The 15,727-nt window shown below is 39.1% G+C and overlaps 18 non-coding genes across 18 annotated transcripts; all 18 read left to right on the top strand.

Moving 5' to 3' along the window:
• Window positions 1–3,452: 3,452 nt before the first annotated feature.
• LOC132702689 (5S ribosomal RNA) lies at window positions 3,453–3,570 on the top strand. The gene has a single exon (XR_009618930.1). It is a non-coding gene; the product is annotated as a 5S ribosomal RNA (ribosomal RNA).
• A 56-nt stretch (window positions 3,571–3,626) lies between these two features.
• On the top strand, window positions 3,627–3,744 carry LOC132702679 (5S ribosomal RNA). The gene has a single exon (XR_009618921.1). It is a non-coding gene; the product is annotated as a 5S ribosomal RNA (ribosomal RNA).
• A 60-nt stretch (window positions 3,745–3,804) lies between these two features.
• LOC132702668 (5S ribosomal RNA) lies at window positions 3,805–3,922 on the top strand. The gene has a single exon (XR_009618912.1). It is a non-coding gene; the product is annotated as a 5S ribosomal RNA (ribosomal RNA).
• A 60-nt stretch (window positions 3,923–3,982) lies between these two features.
• On the top strand, window positions 3,983–4,100 carry LOC132702696 (5S ribosomal RNA). The gene has a single exon (XR_009618937.1). It is a non-coding gene; the product is annotated as a 5S ribosomal RNA (ribosomal RNA).
• Window positions 4,101–4,131: 31 nt separating this feature from the next.
• Window positions 4,132–4,249, top strand: LOC132702676 (5S ribosomal RNA). The gene has a single exon (XR_009618918.1). It is a non-coding gene; the product is annotated as a 5S ribosomal RNA (ribosomal RNA).
• A 56-nt stretch (window positions 4,250–4,305) lies between these two features.
• Window positions 4,306–4,423, top strand: LOC132702680 (5S ribosomal RNA). Its single transcript, XR_009618922.1, has one exon. It is a non-coding gene; the product is annotated as a 5S ribosomal RNA (ribosomal RNA).
• Window positions 4,424–4,483: 60 nt separating this feature from the next.
• LOC132702681 (5S ribosomal RNA) lies at window positions 4,484–4,601 on the top strand. The gene has a single exon (XR_009618923.1). It is a non-coding gene; the product is annotated as a 5S ribosomal RNA (ribosomal RNA).
• Window positions 4,602–4,661: 60 nt separating this feature from the next.
• On the top strand, window positions 4,662–4,779 carry LOC132702697 (5S ribosomal RNA). Its single transcript, XR_009618938.1, has one exon. It is a non-coding gene; the product is annotated as a 5S ribosomal RNA (ribosomal RNA).
• A 31-nt stretch (window positions 4,780–4,810) lies between these two features.
• On the top strand, window positions 4,811–4,928 carry LOC132702686 (5S ribosomal RNA). Its single transcript, XR_009618928.1, has one exon. It is a non-coding gene; the product is annotated as a 5S ribosomal RNA (ribosomal RNA).
• Window positions 4,929–4,988: 60 nt separating this feature from the next.
• Window positions 4,989–5,106, top strand: LOC132702695 (5S ribosomal RNA). Its single transcript, XR_009618936.1, has one exon. It is a non-coding gene; the product is annotated as a 5S ribosomal RNA (ribosomal RNA).
• Window positions 5,107–5,166: 60 nt separating this feature from the next.
• Window positions 5,167–5,284, top strand: LOC132702683 (5S ribosomal RNA). The gene has a single exon (XR_009618925.1). It is a non-coding gene; the product is annotated as a 5S ribosomal RNA (ribosomal RNA).
• A 56-nt stretch (window positions 5,285–5,340) lies between these two features.
• LOC132702691 (5S ribosomal RNA) lies at window positions 5,341–5,458 on the top strand. Its single transcript, XR_009618932.1, has one exon. It is a non-coding gene; the product is annotated as a 5S ribosomal RNA (ribosomal RNA).
• Window positions 5,459–5,514: 56 nt separating this feature from the next.
• Window positions 5,515–5,632, top strand: LOC132702693 (5S ribosomal RNA). The gene has a single exon (XR_009618934.1). It is a non-coding gene; the product is annotated as a 5S ribosomal RNA (ribosomal RNA).
• A 60-nt stretch (window positions 5,633–5,692) lies between these two features.
• Window positions 5,693–5,810, top strand: LOC132702677 (5S ribosomal RNA). Its single transcript, XR_009618919.1, has one exon. It is a non-coding gene; the product is annotated as a 5S ribosomal RNA (ribosomal RNA).
• A 58-nt stretch (window positions 5,811–5,868) lies between these two features.
• Window positions 5,869–5,986, top strand: LOC132702709 (5S ribosomal RNA). Its single transcript, XR_009618948.1, has one exon. It is a non-coding gene; the product is annotated as a 5S ribosomal RNA (ribosomal RNA).
• Window positions 5,987–6,046: 60 nt separating this feature from the next.
• LOC132702692 (5S ribosomal RNA) lies at window positions 6,047–6,164 on the top strand. Its single transcript, XR_009618933.1, has one exon. It is a non-coding gene; the product is annotated as a 5S ribosomal RNA (ribosomal RNA).
• Window positions 6,165–6,224: 60 nt separating this feature from the next.
• Window positions 6,225–6,342, top strand: LOC132702669 (5S ribosomal RNA). Its single transcript, XR_009618913.1, has one exon. It is a non-coding gene; the product is annotated as a 5S ribosomal RNA (ribosomal RNA).
• Window positions 6,343–6,402: 60 nt separating this feature from the next.
• Window positions 6,403–6,520, top strand: LOC132702704 (5S ribosomal RNA). The gene has a single exon (XR_009618944.1). It is a non-coding gene; the product is annotated as a 5S ribosomal RNA (ribosomal RNA).
• Window positions 6,521–15,727: the final 9,207 nt, after the last annotated feature.

Consider the following 15,727-nt stretch of genomic DNA (forward strand, 5'->3'; position numbering starts at 1 on the left):
TTTTTTTAATAATGAAAATTTTAGGCACTTTTAATTAAAAAATGGATTAAAAATCAACCGTAAGAGATAAATTTATGAAATTTTCAGCATCCATTGTCAAATATCTGTACTTTAAGAATACATTAACGATTCAAAATTATTTGTTTTTTTTTCCTATTATTAACTAACTTTTAAGTTAACAAATTAATATTTAACTGATTTCTTGGTAAAAAAATCATGTTGTTTTTATCGGTCACATGCTTTCACTGCTCGTTATTAGTTTGAACAAAATGAATTTATTCATGACAGCGCGCCGGGTTCCACACAAACATACAAAATATTACTATAAAACAAATTTGATTATTATTTATGTTATTTTATTATAATTATTATTAATAAAATTTTTATTTTTTATAACAATGTTATAAAGAATACTATCAGTTTTTTTTATTTTCACCAAACAGCGTAAATTTAGAAAAAAATAATCAACTTTTTTAAAACTGTTATAGTCTATATTTATTTATATATTTATTTTTTCTAGGTAATTTTGTAAATTATTATTTTTATATTTACTAGTCAACACTCCATCTTTAGTTAACAAAAGAAAAACCGCTCATCATAAATCATAAAAATGATTTTGGTGTTGATGCTGATTAGATTTTTTTTCGCTACATCTCATGGCAAAGGAGCGTGTGATGGGTTAGCAGGGAGTGTAAAAAGACAAGCTTATCGTGCTAGTCTCCAACGTGATAAAAACAACCACACAACATCCCCACTTTCCTTTTCAAAGTTTTTTTGAAAAAAATACCTACCACGATTCGAACGCTTAACTACAATAAAAAATACTCGGCAATTTTATTATCAGAAACAGTTGGAAAATTTTTCACTAGAATGCAGGCTCGTTTCAGAGGATGAAAAAGTATTTATTTAACATAAAAATAAGTTTAAAAAAAAATAAAAATAACTGACGACAAATTTACAATTTAATTATTTAAGCTTGTTTGTTCTATTCAGTATTTTATGATTGTTAATATTGTTAAGAAAAATAAAATTTTATTAATAACAATTATAGTAAAATAACATAAATAATAATAAAATTTGTTTTATGATAATATTTTGTATTATTTTTTTAAATTATCACTGATAAAATCTTCAATGCAGTTCGAGACGCTAGGCAACGCGGCCCTTCCACAGCGCTGGGCGCCCGGCGCGCTGCCATAAATAAATTCATTTTTTTTAAACTAAGGACGAGCAGTGAAATTTTCTACCGAAATTTTAAACTTAAATGTGTAAAGCATGTGACTGATAAAAAACATGATTTTTTTAACAAGAAATCAGTTAAATTTTCATTTGTTAAATTAAAAGTTAGTTAAAAATACGAAAATAAACAAATAATTTCAAGTCGTTGACCATGGTACGGTTGACTTTTAATCCATTTTTTAATTAAAAGTGCTTAAAATTCTCATTAAAAAAATGATGTTAAAATCGAAATTTTAAAAAATCGTTTCAGGGATCAGTTTTCCCTTATAAATACTATATATATATTTAGATTAGATCAAGTGGTAAATGGGGGGGGGGGGGGGGTTCACTTGACGTGATCTTGCTCATGTTTAACGTCTTTTTTGAACAGTGGAATCATTTCTGCGTAATTAAATTGATCTGGGAAAGAACTGAAGGCTAAACTGGTGTCAAATAAAAATGTTAAAAGGGGTACTAAGAAGTCAGAACATTCTTTAATTAATGGGCTGTTCATATTGAAAATATCTAAGTCAGATGAATTTTTTAAAGTTGAAAAGGCTTTTGAGATCATGGTTTCTGATAAATTTCGTAATTTTCCGATAAAATAAACTCTTACGGAAATATGAAAGCTACAATGTAGAAAAATAAATAAATAAGTGGTGTTGAAATATCGAATCCGGTCCTGCGTGGAAACGCACGGTCGAGGCTCGTCTTCGTTTACCACCCGACTACGTTGGGAGTCCGAAAATATGGAAAGCAGCCACAGAGGCGCGAGTGCTATACTTAGGCGCCCAATTTACCGCGCCGTTTAAAAATAAAACCCGGGCCCCCGTTCCGATGTTTAGAAAACAATGCACACACACGCGCGTTCGCGCACACGCGGGCCCGACGAGATCGAGAATCGCTCGCCAAAACATCTGTTTTACAACTACTAAAACAACTGGTCCGTTCAGGGTTTTACAAGTGTTAAACACTAAAAACCCGAGATTATGTCGTTCTGACTTCGCCGCAAAATTTGTAATTAAAAATTCATCGGGATCAGTAACGTATTAGCGACGATGCATGCTGGAACGCCTCTGCGTTAAATGTTAGACATTGGCATCATAAATTCTTAATTTTGTTAGGAGAAATTGTTGGCACTTCGACGGGCTAACAAAAGAAAGTAAAAAAAAAGCTAAGTGATAACGGGGAGGTAGACTCTTGGCGAAGCGTTGAATTAAGGGTGGTCAAACTATAATTGTACTCGGTGATTCATAATGACGCTACAGGATATCGACACTATCAGAGAACTCGCAATGAAATCAGAATTGAGGAGTAGAAGTAACAAAGGGGCTAAGTGCCATTTTTTTTAAATTAGATTTTTATATACAAATACAAATTACGCAGATAGGTGGCGCTTTCTGTAAGTGATCTGTTATTTTTACAACCAAGGGGTCAAGTGCCGTAATACGTGTTGTGCGTTTATATTGTTTTTTAATCCTTTCCTGTAAGGACGCTGTCAAATGTTGTAAAGAGCTATTCAAAATAAATTTTGAACGTCGAAAACAAGGAATGGGAAGATTAAGTGATGAGCAAAGACCACGCAAAAATGCAGGACAATCCTGTAAAAACAGAAATGGCAACGCTGTGGCTGAAAAAAATAGACCTAACCCACAAATAAGTCATTGTTTTAATTTATAATATGGAAGGGTCTACGTGACCCTAGGGCGGACCTAATTTTTATCCTATACGCTGTAGGTTTGAATTCACAGTTCTTAGCATAGTGGATTAGATACTCACCAAACCTTTTTATAAATATTGTGAACAGCCTTACGGCGATTTCGTAGACAGATCGTTTTACTGAGTGTATATATATATATATATATATATATATATATATATATATATATATACATATGTTTTTCTGTAAGTCCTAAAAAATCTTCTCCTTTGCTGCCTTTGCTGTCACGCCAGCGTCGTTGACGACAATCTATAGTTCATTTACGATATTATGTTGTATATGTTTATTGTATATAATGTAAATATGGCTTTGACGGCGTAGTATACTGTAAATAAATACTGTTTGAAATGAACGAATGAAATGAGATCCCATCCGATCTTTGAAGTTAAGCAGCGTCGGGCGCGGTTAGTACTTGGACGGCTGACCGCTTGGGAACACCGCGTGCCGCTGTATTTTTTATTTCTTTTTTATCGCCAGTTCTAATGCATATTCTTTAAATAAAGTAAATTTTACATGCAACGGCCATACCACGCTGATACACCAGATCCCGTCCGATCGCTGAAGTTAAGCAGCGTCGGGCGCGGTTAGTACTTGGATGGGTGACCGCTTGGGAACACCGCGTGCCGTTGTAATTTTCATTTTTATTGCCTATTCTAGTATACGTCCTTTAAAGAAATTAAATTTTATATGCAACGGCCATACCACGCTGATACACCAGATCCCGTCCGATCTCTGAAGTTAAGCAGCGTCGGGCGCGGTTAGTACTTGGATGGGTGACCGCTTGGGAACACCGTGTGCCGTTGTATTCTTTTATCATTTTTATTGCCAATTCTAGTATACGTTCTTTAAAGAAATTAAATTTTACATGCAACGGCCATACCACGCTGATACACCAGATCCCGTCCGATCTCTGAAGTTAAGCAGCGTCGGGCGCGGTTAGTACTTGGATGGGTGACCGCTTGGGAATACCGCGTGCCGTTGTATTCTTTTATCATTTTTATTGCCAATTCTAGTATACGTTCTTTAAAGAAATTAAATTTTATATGCAACGGCCATACCACGCTGATACACCAGATCCCGTCGGATCTCTGAAGTTAAGCAGCGTCGGGCGCGGTTAGTACTTGGATGGGTGACCGCTTGGGAACACCGCGTGCCGTTCTAGTATACGTCCTTTAAAGAAATTAAATTTTACATGCAACGGCCATACCACGCTGATACACCAGATCCCGTCCGATCTCTGAAGTTAAGCAGCGTCGGGCGCGGTTAGTACTTGGATGGGTGACCGCTTGGGAACACCGCGTGCCGTTGTAATTTTCATTTTTATTGCCTATTCTAGTATACGTCCTTTAAAGAAATTAAATTTTATATGCAACGGCCATACCACGCTGATACACCAGATCCCGTCCGATCTCTGAAGTTAAGCAGCGTCGGGCGCGGTTAGTACTTGGATGGGTGACCGCTTGGGAACACCGTGTGCCGTTGTATTCTTTTATCATTTTTATTGCCAATTCTAGTATACGTTCTTTAAAGAAATTAAATTTTACATGCAACGGCCATACCACGCTGATACACCAGATCCCGTCCGATCTCTGAAGTTAAGCAGCGTCGGGCGCGGTTAGTACTTGGATGGGTGACCGCTTGGGAATACCGCGTGCCGTTGTATTCTTTTATCATTTTTATTGCCAATTCTAGTATACGTTCTTTAAAGAAATTAAATTTTATATGCAACGGCCATACCACGCTGATACACCAGATCCCGTCGGATCTCTGAAGTTAAGCAGCGTCGGGCGCGGTTAGTACTTGGATGGGTGACCGCTTGGGAACACCGCGTGCCGTTCTAGTATACGTCCTTTAAAGAAATTAAATTTTACATGCAACGGCCATACCACGCTGATACACCAGATCCCGTCCGATCTCTGAAGTTAAGCAGCGTCGGGCGCGGTTAGTACTTGGATGGGTGACCGCTTGGGAACACCGCATGCCGTTGTATTCTTTTATCATGTTTATTGCCAATTCTAGTATACGTCCTTTAAAGAAATTAAATTTTACATGCAACGGCCATACCACGCTGATACACCAGATCCCGTCCGATCTCTGAAGTTAAGCTGCGTCGGGCGCGGTTAGTACTTGGATGGGTGACCGCTTGGGAACACCGCGTGCAGTTGTATTCCTTTATCATTTTTATTGCCAATTCTAGTATACGTCCTTTAAAGAAATTAAATTTTACATGCAACGGCCATACCACGCTGATACACCAGATCCCGTCCGATCTCTGAAGTTAAGCAGCGTCGGGCGCGGTTAGTACTTGGTTGGGTGACCGCTTGGGAACACCGCGTGCCGTTGTAATTTTCATTTTTATTGCCTATTCTAGTATACGTCCTTTAAAGAAATTACATTTTACATGCAACGGTCATACCACGCTGATACACCAGATCCCGTCCGATCTTTGAAGTTAAGCAGCGTCGGGCGCGGTTAGTACTTGGATGGGTGACCGCTTGGGAACACCGCGTGCCGTTGTTTTTATCATTTTTATTGCCAATTCTAGTATACGTTCTTTAAAGAAATTAAATTTTACATGCAACGGCCATACCACGCTGATACACCAGATCCCGTCCGATCTCTGAAGTTAAGCAGCGTCGGGCGCGGTTAGTACTTGGATGGGTGACCGCTTGGGAATACCGCGTGCCGTTGTATTCTTTTATCATTTTTATTGCCAATTCTAGTATACGTTCTTTAAAGAAATTAAATTTTATATGCAACGGCCATACCACGCTGATACACCAGATCCCGTCCGATCTCTGAAGTTAAGCAGCGTCGGGCGCGGTTAGTACTTGGATGGGTGACCGCTTGGGAACACCGCGTGCCGTTGTAATTTTATCATTTTTATAGCCAATTCTAGTATACGTTCTTTAAAGAAATTAAATTTTACATGCAACGGCCATACCACGCTGATACACCAGATCCCGTCCGATCTCTGAAGTTAAGCAGCGTCGGGCGCGGTTAGTACTTGGATGGGTGACCGCTTGGGAACACCGCGTGCCGTTGTATTCTTTTATCATTTTTATTGCCAATTCTAGTATACGTCCTTTAAAGAAATTAAATTTTACATGCAACGACCATACCACGCTGATACACCAGATCCCGTCCGATCTTTGAAGTTAAGCAGCGTCGGGCGCGGTTAGTACTTGGATGGGTGACCGCTTGGGAACACCGCGTGCCGTTGTATTCTTTTATCATTTTTATTGCCAATTCTAGTATAGGTCCTTTAAAGAAATTAAATTTTCCATGCAACGGCCATACCACGCTGATACACCAGATCCCGTCCGATCTCTGAAGTTAAGCAGCGTCGGGCGCGGTTAGTACTTGGATGGGTGACCGCTTGGGAACACCGCGTGCCGTTGTATTCTTTTATCATTTTTATTGCCAATTCTAGTATACGTTCTTTAAAGAAATTAAATTTTATATGCAACGGCCATACCACGCTGATACACCAGATCCCGTCCGATCTCTGAAGTTAAGCAGCGTCGGGCGCGGTTAGTACTTGGATGGGTGACCGCTTGGGAATACCGCGTGCCGTTGTATTCTTTTATCATTTTTATTGCCAATTCTAGTATACGTTCTTTAAAGAAATTAAATTTTATATGCAACGGCCATACCACGCTGATACACCAGATCCCGTCCAGTCCTGTCTGAGCAGCGTTAGCGTACGGATGTATAAATGCGCTTGTGCGTGTATGTGCTCAGATAAAGCGATTAAGCCTGACAAAAGTCCGATTAGGACTGGCTCTAAACGCTCCCCCAGTGCCGTCGCTGCCTTTTTTAGCCCATCGGAGAGTGTGCTATCCCCAAATAGTGTACATAGTGTAAATAGCAGTGTGGATTTTAAATCCGCGTACGAGAGCAACAGTGTTGTGACAAAAACTGAAACCTCGAAACATCGCAAGTGCCCCGAATGCCTAGAACTCGCGCAAAAACTAGTAAGAAACAAAAGTAAAGGAAAGTTAGTGAAAACATAGAAGACATATTGAGAATCCACAAAGATACAACAAGGAAAACGGACGTTGCACACTACCACCATCTAACGAACAGGTGGCGACTGATAAAACAAAAGTCACAAAAAGTAAGTACATCGTGCTTAAAAAACAAAAACAAAAACGAGATCGTCAGCGAGAACAATTCAGCTAGTCCGCTTGACGACAAGCCCGACGAATATCGAACTGCGCATGCGCAAGCAACGGTAACCCAAGATACAATGTCAAATACTCCCAAGTCGAGAACTCCGAGCGCGACCCCAGAGCCGCCGCTAAACTCTCCGCAAGCAGGCTCCTCAATGGAAACTGATCCGGAGTACATAAGTCCGAAAAGGTATGTCCGCAAAACAAACATTGCAAAGTTAGCTCGTTGGCCGCCGCCCACATCAACAAAAAATACATACCAGTCGCTTGAGGCCGCACCTGGCGATATGGAAGTGGAAGGAAACGGCAACGACCAATCAGATCGTGAAGAAGAGACCGACACCGAAACTAATGTCGCACGTACCGCAAAAAAGGCAAAAACAACAACAGAAAGAAGAGGACGACCCGCCCAAAAGAGGACAAAAAATCCACCGCCAATAGTGATCCAGTCAGTTATCACCGACCATAATGGATTAGTAAAAGATATCAGCAGACACGTCAAGAAAGGATTTAGTTTAAATTATGCTTATCAATCCACACTAATTTACATCAAAGACTACGATGAATACTTTCGCTTTAAGGACGTCTTAATAAATGATCAGGAAGCGAGTATTCGCAAAAAAGAAGAATTCTTATCCTTCCACACTTATACGGCGGCTACCCAAAAAACCCATGGGTTTATTCTTAGGGGACTGCTAGATTTAAATATCGATATAATCAAAGAAGAACTTATGGACGAATATGAAATTGAGGTAAAAAATATATATAAAATGCGCAAGGACCTAGCACGCAGCAAGGCCCAACTTTATCTCGTCATTTGTCCATCCAGCATTACTCTAAAGGAACTTGAAAATAAAGTTAAGTATATGTCGCACACAAAAGTATCCTGGGAGCGAAGAAAGAACGAAAGACAGATCATCCAGTGCCGCCGATGTCAGGCTTGGGGACACGCGACATCCAACTGTTATAGGCCGCCCAAATGTATAAAGTGCGCGCAGGGACACCACACAAAGGAATGCACAAAAACACCCGACACCCCCGCTACCTGTGCTAACTGCGGAGGAAGCCACACGGCATGCAATACCGAATGTCCTATCTACCAAAAGAAACTCCAAGAAATCCAGAAGAAAGAAGTGGTATCCAACAATAGAGCTGAATTCAAAGAAGCACCGATCCCCAAGCAAAATGCCTGGGAGAGATGTACCAACGCCAGAGACGCTCAACAAAGCATATCACAACAGTCGTCCAAACCGCCCGTCCATGTTAGTCATCCACAGCAGCACGCACCGGCGGCGGATCAATCGAAACGAGCAGGCCCCTCCAACAACTACAATGGCATCTCGAAATTTCAAGAAACGCTCAATCTGTTAAGCGGGGAGGGTGCAATCAATTTCAGGGAGTTAAACCGTTTTTTAAAAGCACTTTATAGAACCGTCGAAGGTGTTACTAATAAAATTGAACGAGCTATGTTACTGGCAGACTTTATTCCAAATAACGTTGACGAGTTCGACATCTAGGTGAAAGTACTTTTGTATGCACCGCGACAGCCGAGAATGCCGCATAGTAAAAGAAAAACGCAGAGCATAAAGAAAGATTTTCTTTTATTGAAAGAATTTGTCACATTTGCTTAAGAATATATACTAGGGATCTGATTTTTTTAATTAGTGTTTGAGGATGCCAAGGTATTTGCCACAATTCAGATCTCTGTGTCAAATCTTGTACAAACTGGGCCACGTCCTTAACTTTCCCCCAAATCTTACCCGACTCATCGGCTCTTATCTACAGGGCCGTACTTTCAAGTACGCGTAAATAACACCCTTTCTGTACCCGGCGTAATAAACGCCGGAGTTCCGCAGGGCACAGTGCTTGCCCCACGGCTATATACATTGTATATAGCTGATATTCCAACGCACCCAATGACGCAAATCCTCCAATATGCCGACGATACCATTATTTGCGCCCACTCCCATAGGGCCGAGATCGCTAACAGACAGATCCTTTTTCATCTACGTTCCCTCCTTCCCTTTTTCCAAAAATGGAAATTAAAATTGAACCCCAGCAAAACTGAACAAATCATTCTTACCCGCAAATTCTTTTTCAATAACGATAATCGCATAATACAAAAACTCAATATCCACAATACCATCATCGAACCATCAACCACTCAAATTCGGTCCCCATATCAATCGTCGCATCCAGCAAACAAGTGCAGCCATACATAAATTGTACCCTCTGTCGGGGATCTGCCCTCTCAATCCCAAATAAAATTCTTATTTTTAAGACAATCCTAAGACCCATCCTTTTGTACGGTGCTCCCATATTTGGAGGAGCAGCTCAATCTCATTTCACCAAACTCCAACGTTTTCAAAATAAGATTCTAAGACATGCCACAAATAAGGGACGTTGTATTCGAATCCGAACACTTCACGAGATCTCCCAAGTCCCTCACTTACGTGATTATATCAACACAATATCTGATAAATTCTTCCGAGTTCAAATTCATCAATCGCCTCTCACGACAGACATTACAAATAGACGACACATAGACGGACTAAACCAACACAAACTTCTTTATCAACATCTTCCATTGTTCAACGAAGACATATAACGAACGCAAATCCCGCCTCAATTACTTCAAGCCAATAGGCAAACAAACAGCCTTAAAAACATACATAGCGCGAAACCACAAAAAACTAAGATTTTTGTTCCTTTCACTTCGGCACGCCCAAACGAAAATGCATGTTTCGCGCTGTACCATCCCCACCAACTTACTTAAGTACATACGCAAACATCTTCGACGATTTTTGGAATGTAATAAAACTATCAATTCTTCTAAAAAAGGTTTTTACTAAGACTAGTTTCCTTTCAATTGAATAAAAACACCCTCCCCGCATTGCTATCGTTGATATTATGTTGTAGCATTAATTGGAATTTCGATACGAGTAACCAAAACGCGCCATGGACCCGGAGTGCGCTGTCAACCAAAAGATTTCAAGCCGGACCAAAGGGGCCCAACACTCGCCCGAACACGGCCGGACGACGCGGGTGTCACGCCAGCGTCGTTGACGACAATCTATAGTTTATTTACGATATTATGTTGTATATGTTTATTGTATATAATGTAAATATGGCTTTGACGATGTAGTAAACTGTAAATAAATATAGACTGAAATGAATGAATGAGATCCCGTCCGATCTCTGAAGTTAAGCAGCGTCGGGCGCGGTTAGTACTTGGATGGGTGACCGCTTGGGAACACCGCGTGCCGTTGTATTTTTTATTTATTATTTTTAAAGCCTGTTCAAGTATATATTGTTTAAAGAGAGTAAAGAGAGCAAAGAGGTTTCTGGGGATGCAAAAATCAACTCCACGAGAATCAACCCTAATCCCAGCGCCACAACCACAAGTTAACATGTAAACCTAACTTCAAGAAGCAGTCATCAGGCAACTACCACAGACAAGCCGTAGTTGCCAACATGCCAATGACCAGCTGCAAAACTAACTACCTTGGTATCCTCCTCGAACCCTGACTCTCTTTTATAGAGCATTTCACCTTCAGAATCCAAAAAACATCGCCAGAAATTTCTATTTTCAAAACTATCCTGCGTCTAATACTTACTTTCGGCTCCCCGTATTCTGCAAAATTTCAAACAAACAGTACACCCGCTTACAATGAATACAAAATAAAATTCTCATACATGCCACTAATCAAGGATATATACGCATATATACGCACAATCCATGAAAAATCAAATAAACCCTACATACATGACACATACATACACACATTACGCAAAACCGACACATTGATGGACCTTTTAAACACCCACTAATCTACCAAAATCTATCTTCTATGACGACGGACCATAACCTGAATACCTCCTTCCCCCCTCTTTTTTTCCTCCCTTCTCTTCCTTGTATATATTTCGCATTGAAGCGATTACTTTGTATTCGATATCTCTATTGTGAATTGTGAATGTTTTATTATATATTGTCTTGTAACTGTGAACTGTTGGACAATAAAATATATTATAATCATTAGTGTCTCACGAAGGCCAGTAAATTGTCCATTTTCTTTAAATTTCTGATGTAATGATTCACGTTATGGAATTACACAGACTTGTCGCATCACCCCTTCCTTTAAAGTGAATAGTTATAAAGAAATCCCAGTTAATGGCGGCTTTCTGACGTTAAACAAATAGCAATGAACAATGGCTACAATCCGTCAATTATAGATAAAATTATAAATTATAAACAAATCCAGACAAGAGTAAATTCAATTTATCCGAAACGTAATACAGAACACGAACAATTTAAAACAATTACATACATAGGAGAACCTAGTAAAAAAGTTTCAAAACATTTGTCAAAATGTGGTTTAAAAATAGCTTTCAGAACTAAAAACACAATAGGAAAATATATAAAAAACAATAAAACGAAATGTCCAAAATCCCCAAAATCAAGTGTCTACAGGTTGAAATGCGGATCTTGTCCTAAAATTGAAATTGGACAAACAGAAACGCATTAACGAAAATAAAAGAGCGTTTAGAAACAATAGTCTAGATTCTAATTATGCTACACACTTAAACACAGAAAAACACATTTTTGACGACAATTTTGATATTTTACATACAGCCACAAAAAGTAGCAAATTAAATTTCTTGGAAGCCATGGAGATTAACAAAATGAGACATTCAAATGTATTGCTTAACGATCATTTGATTTAATATCTCTCGTTTATTGAACATAAATTCTCACAACACTAATTAAGGTTTTATGGTCATTTTTGGGTATATATAGTAGCAGGTAGTTTGTAAATATTACATTTGATAAAGACACGGTGTTGTCCAAACAATTGTCATGTAAAAATATATTGGGTTGTTCGGAAAGTCATTTCGTTTTTTTTGGGGAACATGAAAGACAGTTTTCGTATAATGAATAAATATTTTATTAAATTATATATTGGCCATTCTGGTCCAACACCTTTTGCCATCTTTCTGGCAGTAACATAATTCCCCTCTCATAAAAGTTTTGGTCCTTGCTGGCAAAAAACTGGTTCAGGTGGTTTTTGACATCTTCATTTGAGGTAAAGGTTTTGCCATCCAAAAAATTTTGCAGGGACCGGAACAAATAGTAGTCGGAAGGCGCCAGATCTGGAGAATATGGTGGATGTTGCAGTACGTCCCATTCAAGCTGTAAAAGTTTTTGACGAGTGACCAAACTTGTGTGAGGTCTCGCATTATCCTGGTGGAACACTACACCCTTCCTGTTGATTAATTCGGGCCTCTTCTCTTTAAGTGAATCATTCAATTTGTCCAGTTGATGACAATAGACTTCTCAAAAGCTCAAAAAAAAAACGATTCCTTTGACATCCCACCAAACGGAGAGCATCACCTTTTTTTGGTGAATGTTGGCTTTTGACACGCTTTGAGCCGGTTCATCTTTTCCGCTCCATGACCTCTTGCGTTTAACATTGTTGTATACAACCCATTTTTCGTCCCCAGTAATAATCCGCTTCAAAAATGGATCATTTTCTTGACGTTTGAGGAGCGAATCACACACGCCAACGCGACGACATAAATTTCGCTCTGTAAGGACATGGGGCACCCACACATCGAGCTTCGAGGTTAAGCCCATGCCTTTCAAATGGCCATAAACAGTCGAATTCGACAAATTTAATCTCTCACCGATCTCTCGTGTGGTTATTCGCCGATTTGCATCAACTAATGCCTTTATCGCATCTTTGTCAGCTTCGACCGGCCTTCCAGACCGTGGTACATCTTCGACATCAAAATTGCCGGATCGAAATTTTGCAAACCAGTTCTGGCACTGGTGTACTGTTAACACGGCTTCTCCATACACATCCGTCAATTTTTTTCTCGCTTGGACAGCATTTTTACCTTTTCTGAAGTAAAAAAGTAAAATATGACGAAAATGCTGCTTATTGCTCTCCATATTTAAAAGGGCACCAACCAAAAACTACTGCGTAGAATTAATAGAACTTTTTCATACACAAGCCTTGCAATATCAGCTCTCAAGACATATAATGGTTATGCGGCTTAAGTGTGAAGTTGGTTTCGAAAAAACGTAATTAAGTCCTCTGACGGGAAAAAACGAAATGACTTTCCGAACAACCTTATATAATTTCGTCAAAATCTGAACTTTTAGTTCTTATTTATTTTGATAAATGGATTTTCAGCAACTAAAAGCCACCACAGTTGAATGCAAGACATTTTTATTACGTAGTCTATGGATTTGCGGGTCATCTCGTTTATTGGCCTAAAAACGTAACGGACTTTCGAGCTTATTAGTTCGAGCACGAAAATATGGGACGACAAATGATTATTTCGCTTTGTTGAGTACGTCTCAGCCGTTGACATCGGGAACGTATCGACAAGATTAACCTATTGTCCGTCGCCATTACGCGTCGTCCGATTTTAGAATCTCCATAAAAGTACATGTTATTACTGACGGCGCGGCGGTGCATTTACCATATTTGTAAATAGGCGGTTATATTTAATGACATTTTCTTATTTGCGAATTCGTTCGGTGACGCGAGGTAATTGTCGTTAGAGTGGTTTCAAGGCGACCCGCAAATTTTATTAGAAAAATGGTTTGACGCGCGACGCGTGACGTCGGGACACCTACGTGAGGGAAAAATTGCGACATGAATTGAAGGGTTAAAAAAAATGAAAGTATTTTATTATTTGCAGAATAAGCTACTAAACATATATAAGCATGTTTCATGCACCTTGGAATTAAATATTCCTATAAGTATGGGGGGAGCAATTGCTGTTGAATCTTGAAGGTCAATACAATGTTGGATATTTCAATGGTCTCGGACATAGAGAGCCAGTTAAGCGATTCAAGCATAACAGGCACAGGAGTGTATTGGGAACAAGATAAAATAGTTCACATTGCTTTCTTTTGCAAGATTTGAAGTTTTTGTACGTCTGACTTGTTACAAGATATTAGAAGTGAATCGCAATAAGTAAAACGTGGGTATACTATACTATTGAATATAAGAAGTCGAGTCCAATGGCTAAGATTTTGAGAGACTCTTCTGAGAAAAGCTATCTTCTTGCCAATTTTTGCACATATAAAATCAACATGCTTGGAAAGATGCGAATCAAGCATTACGCCTAGATATTTCCTTTGATTAGTATGTTCCACTGGCTGATTATCAATATAAATTGGATAATTACTTTCCAGGAATAATTTGCAGTTGTATTATATACCAAATATCATGTATTTAGTCTTAGTTACGTTTAATTTTAATTTATTGATGCAAAGCCAGTTGTGCAAAAGGCTGAGTTCGAAATTTATTGTTTCAGCAAGTTGATTGAAATTCTTTCCGGATACTGATAGAAGTGTGTCATCCGCGAAAAGACTCACAAAAGAATTCTCCACAATTTGGTCAATGTCAACACGAATAGTAGGGGCCCTAGAACACTACCTTGGGGTACGCCTATCTTGCTGCGAATCTCCCGTGAGACGAAGCCGAATCACGTGAGCCCGATCGCAAGGATAAAATAAAACTTTACAAGGCGAAGTACCCTAATAGACATATACCAACTAGACATTAGTTTCATTGTTTAATGGAACGTTGTGATACTAGTGATACTATTGAAAATGAAATGAGGAAATGAGGAAAAAGAATGGGAAATGTTTCTTCTAGATAGATAGATAGATCAGATCAGTAGCCGGCAAGTAGCCCCCTTATATGATACATACACCAGAAAACTATATCATCCCTTCCATATGGTAACGGTAAACGGTAAAATTCTGCACCGTTATAAATCACAATAATGTTTTTCGACTCCCGTGTGTAAAATACCTAATTACACACCGATCCAGGGGTGGGGGGGGGGGAAGAGTGACTTTGCCACGTCAGTTTCGTTTCCCACTGATCCGAGCCACTTCGGACATTTCCAGGATTTTACCGCACGCATTTGGAAGCAATCGGATGTTTTCGGAGATATTTCCCACGCTTTGAATTTTGACGTTTGTCAATTCTGACAGTCATGTCAGTGAATGTATTCGTGTTGTTTTGCGAAAATGTACCCAAAAACTAACGGCCGTAGGAAAAGTATAGTATGCAACACGTTCGGTAAACTTTTTAACTCACTCGTTTATTAAGCACTCGCCCCGCTCGTGCCAAATAAACTCCCGAGTCAAATGCCGTTTACCGCACTTATTGTATAATATACTATTTCCGATGAAGCTACATTTCTCAGTAATGCATGACCCATTATTATTCATTTTGAGGGTTATTCATTGTACGGGTGCAAAAACAAAATCATTTGTCACTTAATGCGTGGTGTCGAACAAAACACTTTAAAGTTATTGAAACATATTGTTTTTTCGCTCACCACTTTTCGTGCCTAGATATTTAAGCTTTTTGCACTCAACTTCATTATTCATCGTTACCCGCAAAAATGGATCGGTAGAGGTGGATTCATTAACATCACTAGCTTTCTTTTTGTGTGGATATGTTAAAAATCAACTAATTTTATAGCAATAGTCTTAGACAGAAAGAAGGTTAAATTTGGGAAAAATTAAAATAAATCGCAAATTATTAAAAATAACTATATGACATGCTCAATAAAAGTTGTA

This window comes from Cylas formicarius, unplaced genomic scaffold (genome assembly GCF_029955315.1).
Source record: "Cylas formicarius isolate icCylForm1 unplaced genomic scaffold, icCylForm1.1 PGA_scaffold_5__7_contigs__length_24384050, whole genome shotgun sequence".
In the NCBI taxonomy this organism is placed as follows: Eukaryota; Metazoa; Arthropoda; class Insecta; order Coleoptera; family Brentidae; genus Cylas; species Cylas formicarius.